Here is a 16,485-nt window from a genome sequence, read left to right as displayed (position 1 = left end):
TCGACAGCAACAATATGGTGACTGGGCAAAAACCTTGTCTTTCCACATTTCAAATGTATTAATGTTTTACTTCATCGTACAACAACAATATCATGCGAAAGTTGTGGTTACGACGAGTCTTCCCACCCAACAGCGACGATATATAATATATTTGTATACACACTTTCTGGACCCTAAGTATGCACAGAGAGAGAGACTGGGAGGCTTTAAGCTTGGCCCAAGGACTCTACCAGCGAGTTAATTAACCCATTCTGACCTGAGATCAGATTAAAAAAATGTCTTCTACATCCTGACAGTTTTCATTCTGACCTGAGATCAGATTAAAAAAAATTCTTCTACATCCTGACAGTTTTCATTCTGACCTGAGATCAGATTAAAAAAATGTCTTCTACATCCTGACAGTTTTCATTCTGACCTGAGATCAGATTAAAAAAAAATCTTCTACATCCTGACAGTTTTCATTCTGACCTGAGATCAGATTCAAAAAATGTCTTCTACATCCTGACAGTTTTCATTCTGACCTGAGATCAGATTAAAAAAAATGTCTTCTACATCCTGACAGTTTTCATTCTGACCTGAGATCAGATTAAAAAAAAATGTCTTCCATGTCAGTCGCTCTTCGATTTTTCAAAAATAGCAGACCTACAGTACAAGCTCGTGCCACTCGGTGGCGCGCTATGAGCTTGTAGATCTGCTATTTTTCAATAGCTAAAGCATAACATGATGCTAACACCAAAATGGGTTCCCGCCCAGAATGGGTTAAGCCTAATTTATGCTTCGTAGTACAGCGGTGTGTCTCGCCAACGAGGGACACCGTCATGGGACGACGAGAGTTTAAACTAAGCCTCAGATTTTGCAAAACGTGTCATCCTCGCTTTGAGAAAGTATTGATTCAGCAGATTGTGTACTGAGGAGGCTCAGATGGAGAGAAAAGAAAATGCATACAAAACAAAGACTTCTACTGGGGTTCAACTTTGGGCTCTGTCTGTCTGTCTGTCTGTCTGTCTGTCTGTCTGTCTGTCTGTCTGTCTGTCTGTCTGTCTGTCTGTTGTCTGTCTGTCTGTCCCTCGACCTGTCTGTCTGTCTGTCTGTCTGTCTGTCTGTCTGTTGTCTGTCTGTCTGTCCCTCGACCTGTCTGTCTGTCTGTCTGTCTGTCTGTCTGTCTGTCTGTCTGTCTGTACAGTGTACACACACCCAAACCTATCAATTATAAATAGATGTTTTAACCACTTATGCCCTATATATACACACTGTCGTAGGACGAATGGCCAATCTACAAGCTTATAAAAATGGTCCATCGTGACGGACTGTGAGCCTGTAGATCTTCTATTTATTTATTTTTAAGTGGTGCAACCACTTCTACATCCAGCATGCAATGTCCATGTACCTGTGTACGTGTGTACCTGTGTGAGCACGAGTGGTGTGCGCATGCGTGAAATTGGAACGAGAGAAGTATGTGACATGGCTGCCACCTGCTGGACGCAAACGATACAGAGAAGAAATTGGAATGATACAAATTGGAACGATACAGAGAACCAATAGACGGGAGTTGCACCACTTGGTTCACACTGGTGTGATTTTTTTGAAATCTTTGAAATTATTATTATTTTTTTCCACCTATGATGACATGCCCAGAAATAGGGATGCCAGGTAGGCCTATAACGTGGTTAAATGTTACTGCTGGTTATAACCCGTTTCAGGGCGGGAACCCCTTTTGGTGTTTTAACCCATTCAGGCCTGACGTCAAAATTAAAAAGAAAAAAAAAACGTTTTCTAAATCATGACAATTTTCTGAAAGATATGAGGCACATTTTAACGATTTTTCAAAAATAGCAGATCTACAAGCTCATAATAATAATGAGCTTGTAGATCTGCTTGTAGAATTATAAACCTATAATTTAGCTATAATAGCTAAATTATAACGTATGTAACCACCAAAAGGGGTTCCTGCTCAAAATGGGTTAAAGCATTATGTTATACGTTAGCTATTGAAAAATAGCAGATCTACAAGCTCATAGCGCGGCACCGAGTGCCCCACTACGAGCTTGTAGGTCTGCTGTTTTTGAAAAATAAAATAAAAATAAAAACTCTTTGAATCTTTGAATGATTAACGCTGGGAGCCAACGATCAAACTTACATACACCTAGCATCAAATTTACAATTTAGGCATTTAGCAGACGCTCTCAATTCCGGAAAGATTTACGAAGTAGCCAAAGGCAAACACAAGGTTATTACCTATTATCAAATGCATAGAAATTGTAATCTAGGATCATAGGTATATAAACCAAGAACATAAATTATCATCAGGCTAAAAAACAAAAACAAACGAGTATCATTAAAAATCTGTACAAATTATAGGATGCCAGGTCAAGAAATGAACCTGCCATCTATCTATTTAAATTACGTTTTAGATTTTAACCTTTGCATTAAGCCTGCAAGGTCATCGAGGCTATGGCATGTGTTACGGGCTAAGGTCAGGTGGAGTCTTCAGAACGAAAATACATCGCACGGATGCACCTGGGACGTATCCTCAGTGATACATCGCACGGATGCACCTGGGACGTATCCTCAGCGATGTATCCTCAGTGATACATCACACGGATGCACCTGGGACGTATCCTCAGTGATACATCGCACGGATGCACCTGGGACGTATCCTCAGTGATGTATCGCACGGATGCACCTGGGACGTATCCTCAGTGATGTATCGCACGGATGCACCTGGGACGTATCCTCAGTGATGTATCGCACGGATGCACCTGGGACGTATCCTCAGTGATACATCGCACGGATGCACCTGGGACGTATCCTCAGTGATACATCGCACGGATGCACCTGGGACGTATCCTCAGTGATACATCGCACGGATGCACCTGGGACGTATCCTCAGTGATACATCGCACGGATGCACCTGGGACGTATCCTCAGTGATGTATCCCAAGGTCATCACCTGGGACGTATCCTCAGCGATACATCGGGGTTTCGGGTCTCCCAACATCACATACCCCTCACTCCGGTGACCCAGCCGGGGGTGATCAAGTCCCGACTTACGTCCCATGAAGTAGCTACCCTCCATCAGACCCACTAGGGAAAGACCAGGGACAAACAATCCGTTGGAGGAACCACTCCGGAACTATACTCTGCCGGGACTGAGAGCTACAATTCTGGCATGTGGAGGGACTAAAATGGCGAAAGTTTGGGAGTTCTTCTAACTGCAATATTGGGGGGGAGTTTGTTCCACAGTTCGGGAGCCAGGAGAGGGAGAGGAGTCTAGGAACGTGTTGTCGCGTGGAGCGCGTTGTCCCGGATGTTTCAGGGAAGGCTCCGACAGCTTCCCTGTGGATCGTATATATATATTCCCTGTGGACTGTAATTCATGCGTGTACTGTACTGGCTATAGAACCAGAACATTTCCCTCGTGTTCTTTTAGAGGCCGTGAAAGACGGGCCGGTGCCGATTGGGAGACGGACTGGAGGTTAAGGAGAAGATAAGTGTGGGATGTCACGGTTTAGTCTGTGTGTCAGGGAATGTCAGCTCACACACACACACACACACACACACACACACACACACACACACACACACACACACACACACACACACACACACACACACACACACACACACACACACACACACACACACACACACACACACACACACACACACACACACACACACACACACACACACACACACACACACACACACACACACACACACCCCATCTGCCATTTAACCGATTCTGACCTGAGATCAAATTCTAAAAAATGTCTTCTACATCCTGACAGTTTTCTGAAAAAGCCATGTTTCTATGTCAGTCGTTCTTCGATTCTTTCAAAAAATAGCAGACCTACAAGCTCGTAGCGCACCACTCGGTGGCGCGCTACGAGCTTGTAGATCTGCTATTTTTCAATGGCTAAAGCATAACGTGAATGCCATAACACCAAAAAGGGGTTCCCGCCCAGAATGGGTTAATTCAATCTTAGCAGTCACCTGCCTTCTATAGCCTTTACATTGAGCTCAATCTGGTCAACAACAAGCGGTGCATTCTCTAATTCAATGAGTCTTCAAATTGGCCTCCTTTTTTCTCCTCCTCCTCTCCTGTAATTTCTTGTCACCGTTCCAGTGTCGTTACATCTGAGACGAAGACGAAGAAGAAGAAGAGGTCCTTCTTATGACCACGGTCAGGGCAACGAACAGACAGCAAACGATGCTATAACCCATTCTGAACGGGAACCCCTTTTGGTGTTAGCATCACGTTATGCTTTAGCTATTGAAAAACAGCAGATCTACAAGCTCGTAGCGCGCCACCGAGTGGCGCGCTACGAGCTTGTAGGTCTGCTATTTTTTGAAAAATCGAAGAGCGACTGACATTTTTAGAATCTGATCTCAGGTCAGAATGGGTTAATCAGACCAGCGTGTGTCCAGTGGAAACCTCGTATGAATCTGATCTCAGGTCAGAATGGGATAATTACCGGCCTTTATTTTTTTTGATTGATGCTGCTTGTACATCTGCCATGGACGGGAGACACGACAACCATCTGGACAGAATATACAGTCCAGGTTTTAACTGTTTAACTGACCGACTGGTCACAGCACTTAACGCATGATGACCGGCACTGTTGCCATGTTCCGCTTATTATAAGCGTAACGTTGGGCCTTGTTTTTTTTTTGTAAAGTCACTTGTAAATATTTGGTAGTTCGTTGCGGAACTGGGGGTTTCTGGGCTGGGTTTCCATAAAAGTATAGTTGCTTATTTGGGCTTGCTTCTTAACTATTTTTTAATTTACTGCTATCATTTATTGAAAAATTAGGACCTAATTCACGCCAGCATTTTTTCTAGTCGAGCTCTTATTTTGAAAAGCCACCGGAAGTGGGTTTATCCCTGCCAGCTTTAAGTTGCCAAGACAACCTTTGTTTACATGATTGATCTATGCCAGAGCACTGGAGAGCTCCACATCGCCGTCTCTGTGCCGTCAAAGAAACGCTGTTTTGAGCAAAAAGCCATCTGGGAACAACGAATAGGAGATACAGGCGATTGAAAGAAACGGATAGACTGGATTATTATGGTCGACGACGATCTAAGATGAACGATCCAGTGCTGTGCTAACAACACAGCTAGCTAACCGGCTAACGTGAGTAGCATTATGGGTCGCTTGATCGAATGCACTATAAAAGCACAATTGCCGAAGGGCTTCGGCAAAGGCGGCAAGCGTCAGTATCAAAATTAGGCTTTAATTGACAAAGGGATTCGGCAAATTGGCAATGGCGCTGAAAGTATTACGTTTTTAAACCAGTGATTCTCAAACATGACCGCCTTAAATTAATATGCATTTGTCCACGGACCACCACCACCCGATATGAAGATATTTTGTACCAGCCAGGGACCCGCTAATACAAGGTTTGTGTTGCTAAAATGTTCCAAAAACATTCCACATAGCTCACATTTTTTGTCAAGATTTCATTTTAGAAAATAGCAGATCTGCAAGCTTGGGACATGTCGTGAGCTTGTAGATCGGCCATTTTCAAATAAGCCCATAGGAGGCCTTAAGTATGTTTCACCAGTTTCAATTGAAACGGGCCTCCACCCTCAGGGGGGCCTCCAAGCTCCAACTGAACGCCAGGCGTCAGTCACCCCCCGCCACTCTTGGCCCTCTCTCTCGCTCACTCACTGCCTTGCTCTCTCCCACAATGTTAATGTTAAGTTAGTAAAGTTACACCTATTTTATGTAAATAACATGGTAAAATGTGCAGCATTGGGAGGCAAAGGGGAGACACTTTGATTGGGAAGGGATGACAGGATGAGGAAAGGTGTTGTTGTTGTTGCTAATTGTCGAGAGTAATGGCTGCGTGTGATCAGTCAAACTATTCGTATCAACATACGGCTGTATCAACAAAATAATGATGTCATAGGTATATGGGGGCCTCATATTTGGTCTTGAAACGGGCCTCCAGATTCCTAAGGCCGCCCCTGATATAAGCCGATGTACGTGACGATGCAATGTAAGCATGCTCTCGTGCTCGCGTGGTCTTGTCGTTTCGTTTGGGCTTGTTTTCATAGACCAGGTTTGCTCGTTTCTCTCCCACAAATCTGGCATCCCTGATGACTAGTAGTAGTTTTTTTCACACCACCAAACGCTGATCTGGAACTCATGACCCAGTAGATTTCACAACATAAAACGCTGATTGTGAATTAAGCAATGTTGAAGGGTCCAAATTAAAACAAGTCAAAGGTCTGGGAAGCTTTCCGCTTATGATAAAATAAAAGCTGGAGGGACTTAGGGTTTTAGTTCATACATCGAAGCACTGATGATATGAATTAACCCATTCTGAACGGGAACCCATTTTGGTGTTAGCATCATGTTATGCTTTAGCTATTGAAAAATAGCAGATCAACAAGCTCATAGCGCGCCACTGAGTGGCGCGCTACGAGCTTGTAGGTCTGCTATTTTTTGAAAAATCGAAGAACGACTGAAATTTTTTAGAATCTGATCTCAGGTCAGAATGGGTTATAATCAGACCAGTGTGTTGTCCAGTGGAAACCTCGTATGAATCTGATCTCAGGTCAGAATGGGTTAACAGTTTAAAAAAAAAACTCATCTTGCAAGCGGCGCTGCTGCTACCGCTGGGCACTGCTTCCCCTCCATGCCTAACAATAATTTAACTTTTACACTCAAGAGGGACCACCTCCAAGGACCACTGGTGGTCCCCGGACCACTGGTTGGAAGAAAACCAAACTGCTCTATCATCGTGTTTCCGGTCTCTCTCTCTCTATCCACTGTCACTGGGTCTCTCTCTCTCTCTCTCTCTCTCTCTCTCGGCCAAGCTACAGCGGGCATGTGTGCGTTTGACGTAAGCACACTGCGCGCACAAAGTATGCGTGCGAAATGGGAGGGAGGATATATAGATACGCGCGCATGGGGGCATACGCACGCACGTAAAGAAATTAGAACCGATCCTATTTTTAGAGCATGCGTAGGATGGCCCGCGGTATCCGTGCGTCTGGTGTAGCTGGTATCATATATCCCATTCTGACCGGGCACCCATTTTGGTGTCAGCATCATGTTATGCTTTAGCTATTGAAAAATAGCAGATCTACAAGCTCATATCGCGCCACCGAGTGGCGCGATACGAGCTTGTAGGTCTGCTATTTTTTGAAAAATCGAAGAACGACTGACATTTTTAGAATCTGATCTCAGGTCAGAATGGGTTACTCAGACCAGTGTGTGTCCGGCGGAAACCTCGTATGAATCTGATCTCAGGTCAGAATGGGTTAATGACATATATTGGTCCTATCCAAAACGCACGGTACGCGCGCAGTAAACGCATACGCACGCGCGCAAAGATTCCCTGGTGTAGCTTGGCTGTCTCTCCTCTGTCACACTGTCAAAAGTGAGCCCCCAAAGGAGAGGGAGGGGAAAAACTCTGCATTTTGACAGTGCTGATGTTTGCTCTGTTGGCCCACGGTTTGAGTGCTGTTCCACTTTCTGTCCAAGTATTTGGTTATGGCGTAATTGGATTCGGATCGAGTCAGTCGTCTCTTAATTGAATTATAGCCGTGCCCAATTAGGCCCGAGGAACATTCAGCCAATTCAGATCATCACGGTGACGAGCTGTCAGCGTCGCACAGAGAAAGATGAATAACGACAAGACCTTTTACTGTCTGGGGAGGGAGGGGTTTGATTCAAGACCTTTTACTGTCTGGGGAGGGAGGGGTTTGATTCAAGACCTTTTACTGTCTGGGGAGGGAGGGGTTTGATTCAATACCTTTTACTGTCTGGGGAGGGAGGGATTTGATTCAAGACCTTTTACTGTCTGGGGAGGGAGGGATTTGATTCAAGACCTTTTACTGTCTGGGGAGGGAGGGATTTGATTCAAGACCTTTTACTGTCTGGGGGAGGGAGGGGTTTGATTCAAGACCTTTTACTGTCTGGGGAGGGAGGGGTTTGATTCAAGACCTTTTACTGTCTGGGGAGGGAGGGATTTGATTCAAGACCTTTTACTGTCTGGGGAGGGAGGGATTTGATTCAAGACCTTTTACTATCTGGGGAGGGAGGGATTTGATTCAAGACCTTTTACTGTCTGAGGAGGGAGGGATTTGATTCAAGACCTTTTACTGTCTGGGGGTGAGGGGGATTTGATTCAATACCTTTTACTGTCTGGGGAGGGAGGGATTTGATTCAAGACCTTTTACTGTCTGGGGAGGGAGGGGTTTGATTCAAGACCTTTTACTGTCTGAGGAGGGAGGGATTTGATTCAAGACCTTTTACTGTCTGGGGGTGAGGGGGATTTGATTCAATACCTTTTACTGTCTGGGGAGGGAGGGATTTGATTCAAGACCTTTTACTGTCTGGGGAGGGAGGGGTTTGATTCAAGACCTTTTACTGTCTGGGGGAGGGAGGGGTTTGATTCAAGACCTTTTACTGTCTGGGGAGGGAGGGGTTTGATTCAAGACCTTTTACTGTCTGGGGGCGAGGGGGATTTGATTCAAGACCTTTTACTGTCTGGGGGAGGGAGGGGTTTGATTCAAGACCTTTTACTGTCTGGGGAGGGAGGGATTTGATTCAAGACCTTTTACTGTCTGGGGGAGGGAGGGATTTGATTCAAGACCTTTTACTGTCTGGGGGCGAGAGGGATTTGATTCAAGACCTTTTACTGTCTGGGGAGGGAGGGGTTTGATTCAAGACCTTTTACTATCTGGGGGCGAGGGATTTGATTCAAGACCTTTTACTGTCTGGGGAGGGAGGGGTTTGATTCAAGACCTTTTACTGTCTGGGGAGGGAGGGATTTGATTCAAGACCTTTTACTGTCTGGGGAGGGAGGGGTTTGATTCAAGACCTTTTACTGTCTGGGGAGGGAGGGGTTTGATTCAAGACCTTTTACTGTCTGGGGAGGGAGGGATTTGATTCAAGACCTTTAACTGTCTGGGGAGGGAGGGGTTTGATTCAAGACCTTTTACTGTCTGGGGAGGGAGGGGTTTGATTCAAGACCTTTTACTGTCTGGGGAGGGAGGGATTTGATTCAAGACCTTTTACTATCTGGGGAGGGAGGGGTTTGATTCAAGACCTTTTACTGTCTGGGGAGGGAGGGATTTGATTCAAGACCTTTTACTGTCTGGGGAGGGAGGGATTTGATTCAAGACCTTTTACTGTCTGGGGAGGGAGGGATTTGATTCAAGACCTTTTACTGTCTGGGGAGGGAGGGATTTGATTCAATACCTTTTACTGTCTGGGGAGGGAGGGATTTGATTCAAGACCTTTAACTGTCTGGGGAGGGAGGGATTTGATTCAAGACCTTTTACTGTCTGAGGAGGGAGGGATTTGATTCAAGACCTTTTACTGTCTGGGGGCGAGGGGGATTTGATTCAAGACCTTTTACTGTCTGGGGAGGGAGGGGTTTGATTCAAGACCTTTTACTATCTGGGGAGGGAGGGATTTGATTCAAGACCTTTTACTGTCTGGGGAGGGAGGGATTTGATTCAAGACCTTTTACTGTCTGGGGGAGGGAGGGATTTGATTCAAGACCTTTTACTGTCTGGGGGCGAGGGGGATTTGATTCAAGACCTTTTACTATCTGGGGAGGGAGGGATTTGATTCAAGACCTTTTACTGTCTGGGGAGGGAGGGATTTGATTCAAGACCTTTTACTGTCTGGGGGCGAGGGGGATTTGATTCAAGACCTTTTACTGTCTGGGGAGGGAGGGATTTGATTCAAGACCTTTTACTGTCTGGGGGAGGGAGGGATTTGATTCAAGACCTTTTACTGTCTGGGGGATGGAGGGGTTTGATTCAAGACCTTTTACTGTCTGGGGAGGGAGGGGTTTGATTCAAGACCTTTTACTGTCTGGGGAGGGAGGGGTTTGATTCAAGACCTTTTACTGTCTGGGGAGGGAGGGATTTGATTCAAGACCTTTAACTGTCTGGGGAGGGAGGGGTTTGATTCAATACCTTTTACTGTCTGGGGAGGGAGGGGTTTGATTCAAGACCTTTTACTGTCTGGGGAGGGAGGGGTTTGATTCAAGACCTTTTACTGTCTGGGGAGGGAGGGGTTTGATTCAAGACCTTTTACTGTCTGGGGAGGGAGGGGTTTGATTCAAGACCTTTTACTGTCTGGGGAGGGAGGGATTTGATTCAAGACCTTTTACTGTCTGGGGAGGGAGGGATTTGATTCAAGACCTTTTACTGTCTGGGGAGGGAGGGATTTGATTCAAGACCTTTTACTGTCTGGGGGCGAGGGGGATTTGATTCAAGACCTTTTACTGTCTGGGGGCGAGGGATTTGATTCAAGACCTTTTACTGTCTGGGGGCGAGGGGGATTTGATTCAAGACCTTTTACTATCTGGGGAGGGAGGGATTTGATTCAAGACCTTTTACTGTCTGGGGAGGGAGGGATTTGATTCAAGACCTTTTACTGTCTGGGGAGGGAGGGATTTGATTCAAGACCTTTTACTGTCTGGGGGCGAGGGATTTGATTCAAGACCTTTTACTGTCTGGGGAGGGAGGGATTTGATTCAAGACCTTTTACTGTCTGGGGGAGGGAGGGATTTGATTCAAGACCTTTTACTGTCTGGGGAGGGAGGGATTTGATTCAATACCTTTTACTGTCTGGGGAGGGAGGGATTTGATTCAAGACCTTTTACTGTCTGGGGAGGGAGGGATTTGATTCAATACCTTTTACTGTCTGGGGAGGGGGATTTGATTCAAGACCTTTTACTGTCTGGGGGAGGGAGGGATTTGATTCAAGACCTTTTACTGTCTGGGGGAGGGAGGGGTTTGATTCAAGACCTTTTACTGTCTGGGGAGGGAGGGGTTTGATTCAAGACCTTTTACTGTCTGGGGGAGGGAGGGGTTTGATTCAAGACCTTTTACTGTCTGGGGAGGGAGGGGTTTGATTCAAGACCTTTTACTGTCTGGGGGAGGGAGGGATTTGATTCAAGACCTTTTACTGTCTGGGGGAGGGAGGGGTTTGATTCAAGACCTTTTACTGTCTGGGGGAGGGAGGGGTTTGATTCAAGACCTTTTACTGTCTGGGGGAGGGAGGGGTTTGATTCAAGACCTTTTACTATCTGGGGGGGAGGGAGGGATTTGATTCAAGACCTTTTACTGTCTGGGGAGGGAGGGATTTGATTCAAGACCTTTTACTGTCTGGGGGAGGGAGGGATTTGATTCAAGACCTTTTACTGTCTGGGGAGGGAGGGATTTGATTCAAGACCTTTTACTGTCTGGGGGGGAGGGAGGGATTTGATTCAAGACCTTTTACTGTCTGGGGAGGGAGGGATTTGATTCAAGACCTTTTACTGTCTGGGGGAGGGAGGGATTTGATTCAAGACCTTTTACTGTCTGGGGAGGGAGGGATTTGATTCAAGACCTTTTACTGTCTGGGGAGGGAGGGTTTTGATTCAAGACCTTTTACTGTCTGGGGAGGGAGGGGTTTGATTCAAGACCTTTCACTGTCTGGGGAGGGAGGGATTTGATTCAAGACCTTTTACTGTCTGGGGCGAGGGGGATTTGATTCAAGACCTTTAACTGTCTGGGGGGGGGGAGGGATTTGATTCAAGACCTTTTACTGTCTGGGGGCGAGGGGGATTTGATTCAAGACCTTTAACTGTCTGGGGAGGGAGGGGTTTGATTCAAGACCTTTTACTGTCTGGGGGAGGGAGGGGTTTGATTCAAGACCTTTTACTGTCTGGGGAGGGAGGGATTTGATTCAAGACCTTTTACTGTCTGGGGGAGGGAGGGATTTGATTCAAGACCTTTTACTGTCTGGGGAGGGAGGGGTTTGATTCAAGACCTTTTAATGTCTGGGGAGGGAGGGGTTTGATTCAAGACCTTTTACTGTCTGGGGAGGGAGGGATTTGATTCAAGACCTTTTACTGTCTGGGGAGGGAGGGGTTTGATTCAAGACCTTTTAATGTCTGGGGAGGGAGGGGTTTGATTCAAGACCTTTTACTGTCTGGGGGAGGGAGGGATTTGATTCAAGACCTTTTACTGTCTGGGGAGGGAGGGATTTGATTCAAGACCTTTTACTGTCTGGGGAGGGAGGGATTTGATTCAAGACCTTTTACTGTCTGGGGGCGAGGGGGATTTGATTCAAGACCTTTTAATGTCTGGGGAGGGAGGGGTTTGATTCAAGACCTTTTACTGTCTGGGGAGGGAGGGGTTTGATTCAAGACCTTTTAATGTCTGGGGAGGGAGGGGTTTGATTCAAGACCTTTTACTGTCTGGGGAGGGAGGGGTTTGATTCAAGACCTTTTACTGTCTGGGGAGGGAGGGATTTGATTCAAGACCTTTTACTGTCTGGGGAGGGAGGGGTTTGATTCAAGACCTTTTACTGTCTGGGGAGGGAGGGATTTGATTCAAGACCTTTTACTGTCTGGGGAGGGAGGGATTTGATTCAAGACCTTTTACTGTCTGGGGAGGGAGGGATTTGATTCAAGACCTTTTACTGTCTGGGGGAGGGAGGGGGATTTGATTCAAGACCTTTTACTGTCTGGGGGCGAGGGGGATTTGATTCAAGACCTTTTACTGTCTGGGGAGGGAGGGATTTGATTCAAGACCTTTTACTGTCTGGGGGAGGGAGGGATTTGATTCAAGACCTTTTACTGTCTGGGGAGGGAGGGATTTGATTCAAGACCTTTTACTGTCTGGGGAGGGAGGGGTTTGATTCAAGACCTTTTACTGTCTGGGGGCGAGGGGGATTTGATTCAAGACCTTTTACTGTCTGGGGAGGGAGGGATTTGATTCAAGACCTTTTACTGTCTGGGGAGGGAGGGGTTTGATTCAAGACCTTTTACTGTCTGGGGAGGGAGGGGTTTGATTCAAGACCTTTTACTGTCTGGGGGCGAGGGGGATTTGATTCACGACCTTTTACTGTCTGGGGAGGGAGGGATTTGATTCAAGACCTTTTACTGTCTGGGGAGGGAGGGATTTGAATCAAGACCTTTTACTGTCTGGGGAGGGAGGGGTTTGATTCAAGACCTTTTACTATCTGGGGAGGGAGGGATTTGATTCAATACCTTTTACTGTCTGGGGAGGGAGGGATTTGATTCAAGACCTTTTACTGTCTGGGGGAGGGAGGGGTTTGATTCAAGACCTTTTACTATCTGGGGAGGGAGGGATTTGATTCAAGACCTTTTACTGTCTGGGGAGGGAGGGATTTGATTCAAGACCTTTTACTGTCTGGGGAGGGAGGGGTTTGATTCAAGACCTTTTACTGTCTGGGGAGGGAGGGGTTTGATTCAAGACCTTTTACTGTCTGGGGAGGGAGGGGTTTGATTCAAGACCTTTTACTGTCTGGGGGCGAGGGGGATTTGATTCAAGACCTTTTACTGTCTGGGGAGGGAGGGGTTTGATTCAAGACCTTTTACTGTCTGGGGGCGAGGGGGATTTGATTCAAGACCTTTTACTGTCTGGGGGAGGGAGGGATTTGATTCAAGACCTTTTACTGTCTGGGGAGGGAGGGGTTTGATTCAAGACCTTTTACTGTCTGGGGAGGGAGGGATTTGATTCAAGACCTTTTACTGTCTGGGGAGGGAGGGATTTGATTCAAGACCTTTTACTGTCTGGGGAGGGAGGGATTTGATTCAAGACCTTTTACTGTCTGGGGAGGGAGGGATTTGATTCAAGACCTTTTACTGTCTGGGGAGGGAGGGATTTGATTCAAGACCTTTTACTATCTGGGGCGAGGGGGATTTGATTCAAGACCTTTTACTGTCTGGGGGCGAGGGGGATTTGATTCAAGACCTTTTACTGTCTGGGGAGGGAGGGGTTTGATTCAAGACCTTTTACCTTCTGGGGAGGGAGGGATTTGATTCAAGACCTTTTACCTTCTGGGGAGGGAGGGGTTTGATTCAAGACCTTTTACCTTCTGGGGAGGGAGGGGTTTGATTCAATACCTTTTACCTTCTGGGGAGGGAGGGGTTTGATTCAAGACCTTTTACTGTCTGGGGGAGGGAGGGGTTTGATTCAAGACCTTTTACTGTCTGGGGAGGGAGGGGTTTGATTCAAGACCTTTTACTGTCTGGGGGAGGGAGGGGTTTGATTCAAGACCTTTTACTGTCTGGGGGAGGGAGGGGTTTGATTCAAGACCTTTTACTGTCTGGGGAGGGAGGGGTTTGATTCAAGACCTTTTACTGTCTGGGGGAGGGAGGGGTTTGATTCAAGACCTTTTACTGTCTGGGGAGGGAGGGGTTTGATTCAAGACCTTTTACTGTCTGGGGAGGGAGGGATTTGATTCAAGACCTTTTACTGTCTGGGGAGGGAGGGGTTTGATTCAAGACCTTTTACTGTCTGGGGGCGAGGGGGATTTGATTCAAGACCTTTTACTATCTGGGGAGGGAGGGATTTGATTCAAGACCTTTTACTGTCTGAGGAGGGAGGGGTTTGATTCAAGACCTTTTACTGTCTGGGGAGGGAGGGGTTTGATTCAAGACCTTTTACTGTCTGGGGGTGGAGGGATTTGATTCAAGACCTTTTACTGTCTGGGGAGGGAGGGGTTTGATTCAAGACCTTTTACTGTCTGGGGAGGGAGGGGTTTGATTCAAGACCTTTAACTGTCTGGGGGGGAGGGAGGGATTTGATTCAAGACCTTTTACTGTCTGGGGGTGGAGGGATTTGATTCAAGACCTTTTACTGTCTGGGGCGAGGGGGATTTGATTCAAGACCTTTTACTGTCTGAGGAGGGAGGGGTTTGATTCAAGACCTTTTACTGTCTGGGGAGGGAGGGGTTTGATTCAAGACCTTTTACTGTCTGGGGAGGGAGGGATTTGATTCAAGACCTTTAACTGTCTGGGGGGGAGGGAGGGATTTGATTCAAGACCTTTTACTGTCTGGGGGTGGAGGGATTTGATTCAAGACCTTTTACTGTCTGGGGCGAGGGGGATTTGATTCAAGGAGAAATCAAACCAATCTGTTACACCAGTTAGTAGTACAATTCAACACGACAAATCACTGCAGCAGTGTTATATTCGGCAGCCGATTTTGATTTTGAGTTTTAGTCACGTCTCTTGAATGGTTTTAATTTAGTTTTAGTCACATTTTAGTCACCTGGAATGTCTAGTTTTAGTCGATTAAATATCGTGGGATTTTAGTCAACTAAATCTACAGTTGATTTAGTCGACTAAAATGCATTTTGGCGGGCCTTGATGCCATCGTAATTTACACTTGCTGAGAATTTTCAGCATGCAACCAAGTGTAAAATTACTTATACTGGCTCTCTTGTCCACTAGTCCCTTCCTAACAGTTTTTGTCTAGTTTTTATTTGTCGACAAAATTGTCAGTATATTTAGTCGACGCGATTTATTCGTGCGAAAAATTCGCATTTAAAAAAAAAACCAATTGAAGTCAATGCAAGCTTCCACATCAGTGGCGAATGTGCGAAACTGCGACAGTTTTCGCTCTTTATTTGTTCGCTCTGGTGTCGAAATTTGCAGACATTCGCAGGCGAACTGCAGCACCTCTGACCAATCAGAATGCAGCCCAAACTGCGTTGCTGTGTGTAAACAGCGGCGTACCGTACCGTACAGTAGCCGTCAACACAACAGAGCAGCAGCCGGTCCGGCTACGCAGGTCGGGATAGCACAGCAGCACACACTGTTGCACACTTCCCCTCCTACAACTCTGTTGGGTGTGTGAGTGAGTGAGTGAGTGAGTGAGTGAGTGAGTGAGTGAGTGAGTGAGTGAGTGAGTGTGTGTGTGTGTGTGTGTGTGTGTGTGTGTGTGTGTGTGTGTGTGTGTGTGTGTGTGTGTGTGTGTGTGTGTGTGTGTGTGTGTGTGTGTGTGTGTGTGTGTGTGTGGACATGGCACATGGGTGTGCAGAGAGCAGAGAGAACGGGCTACCCCAAACTTTGGTCTGTATGTAGGCTTTAATTCAAATCCAAATCGACTGACATCACCCTATTTATAACTTTATTTTATCGACGGCACGGGTGAGCAGCCGACCGGACCGCCCGTCGATCCCAAATGACTCTGGACTCCACAGGGAGGGGAGGGGAGGAGAGGAGAGGAGAGGAGAGGAGAGGAGAGGAGAGGAGAGGAGAGGAGAGGAGAGGAGAGGAGAGGAGAGGAGAGGAGAGGAGAGGAGGAGAGGAGGAGGAGAGGACATGGAGTGGAGGGGTGGCGAATATAATCGCACAATACACACTGAAGAAAACTAAATGGAAACTAAATTAAAACTAAGCTACGATGACTAAAACTAAGACTAATTATACTGACAATTTCGTCAACAAATAAAAACTAGACTAAAATGTTATAAAGGGACTAGTGGACAAGAGATCCACTATAAGTCATTTTACACTTGGTTGCATGCTGAAAATAGCAGATCTACAAGCTTGTGAGCTTGTAGATCGGCTATTTTCAGCAAGTGTAAAATAAGTCATTATGACGGCAACAAGGCCCGCAAAAATACATTTTAGTCGACTAAATCACCTGTAGATTTAGTCGACTAAAACTAGACTAGCACTAATACATTCCAGGTGACTAAAATG

The 16,485-nt window shown here is 46.3% G+C and overlaps 1 protein-coding gene across 1 annotated transcript in view; it reads right to left on the bottom strand.

Moving 5' to 3' along the window:
* pum1 (pumilio RNA-binding family member 1) overlaps positions 1-16,485 on the bottom strand; it is a 107,805-nt gene that overhangs the window by 42,834 nt on the left and 48,486 nt on the right.

Source organism: Protomyctophum parallelum (genome assembly GCF_964188405.1).
Source record: "Protomyctophum parallelum genome assembly, chromosome: 1".
NCBI classification, from domain to species: Eukaryota; Metazoa; Chordata; class Actinopteri; order Myctophiformes; family Myctophidae; genus Protomyctophum; species Protomyctophum parallelum.
The sequence above is the reverse complement of the archived record's forward strand: the minus strand, read 5'-3'. Positions and strand labels throughout refer to the sequence as shown.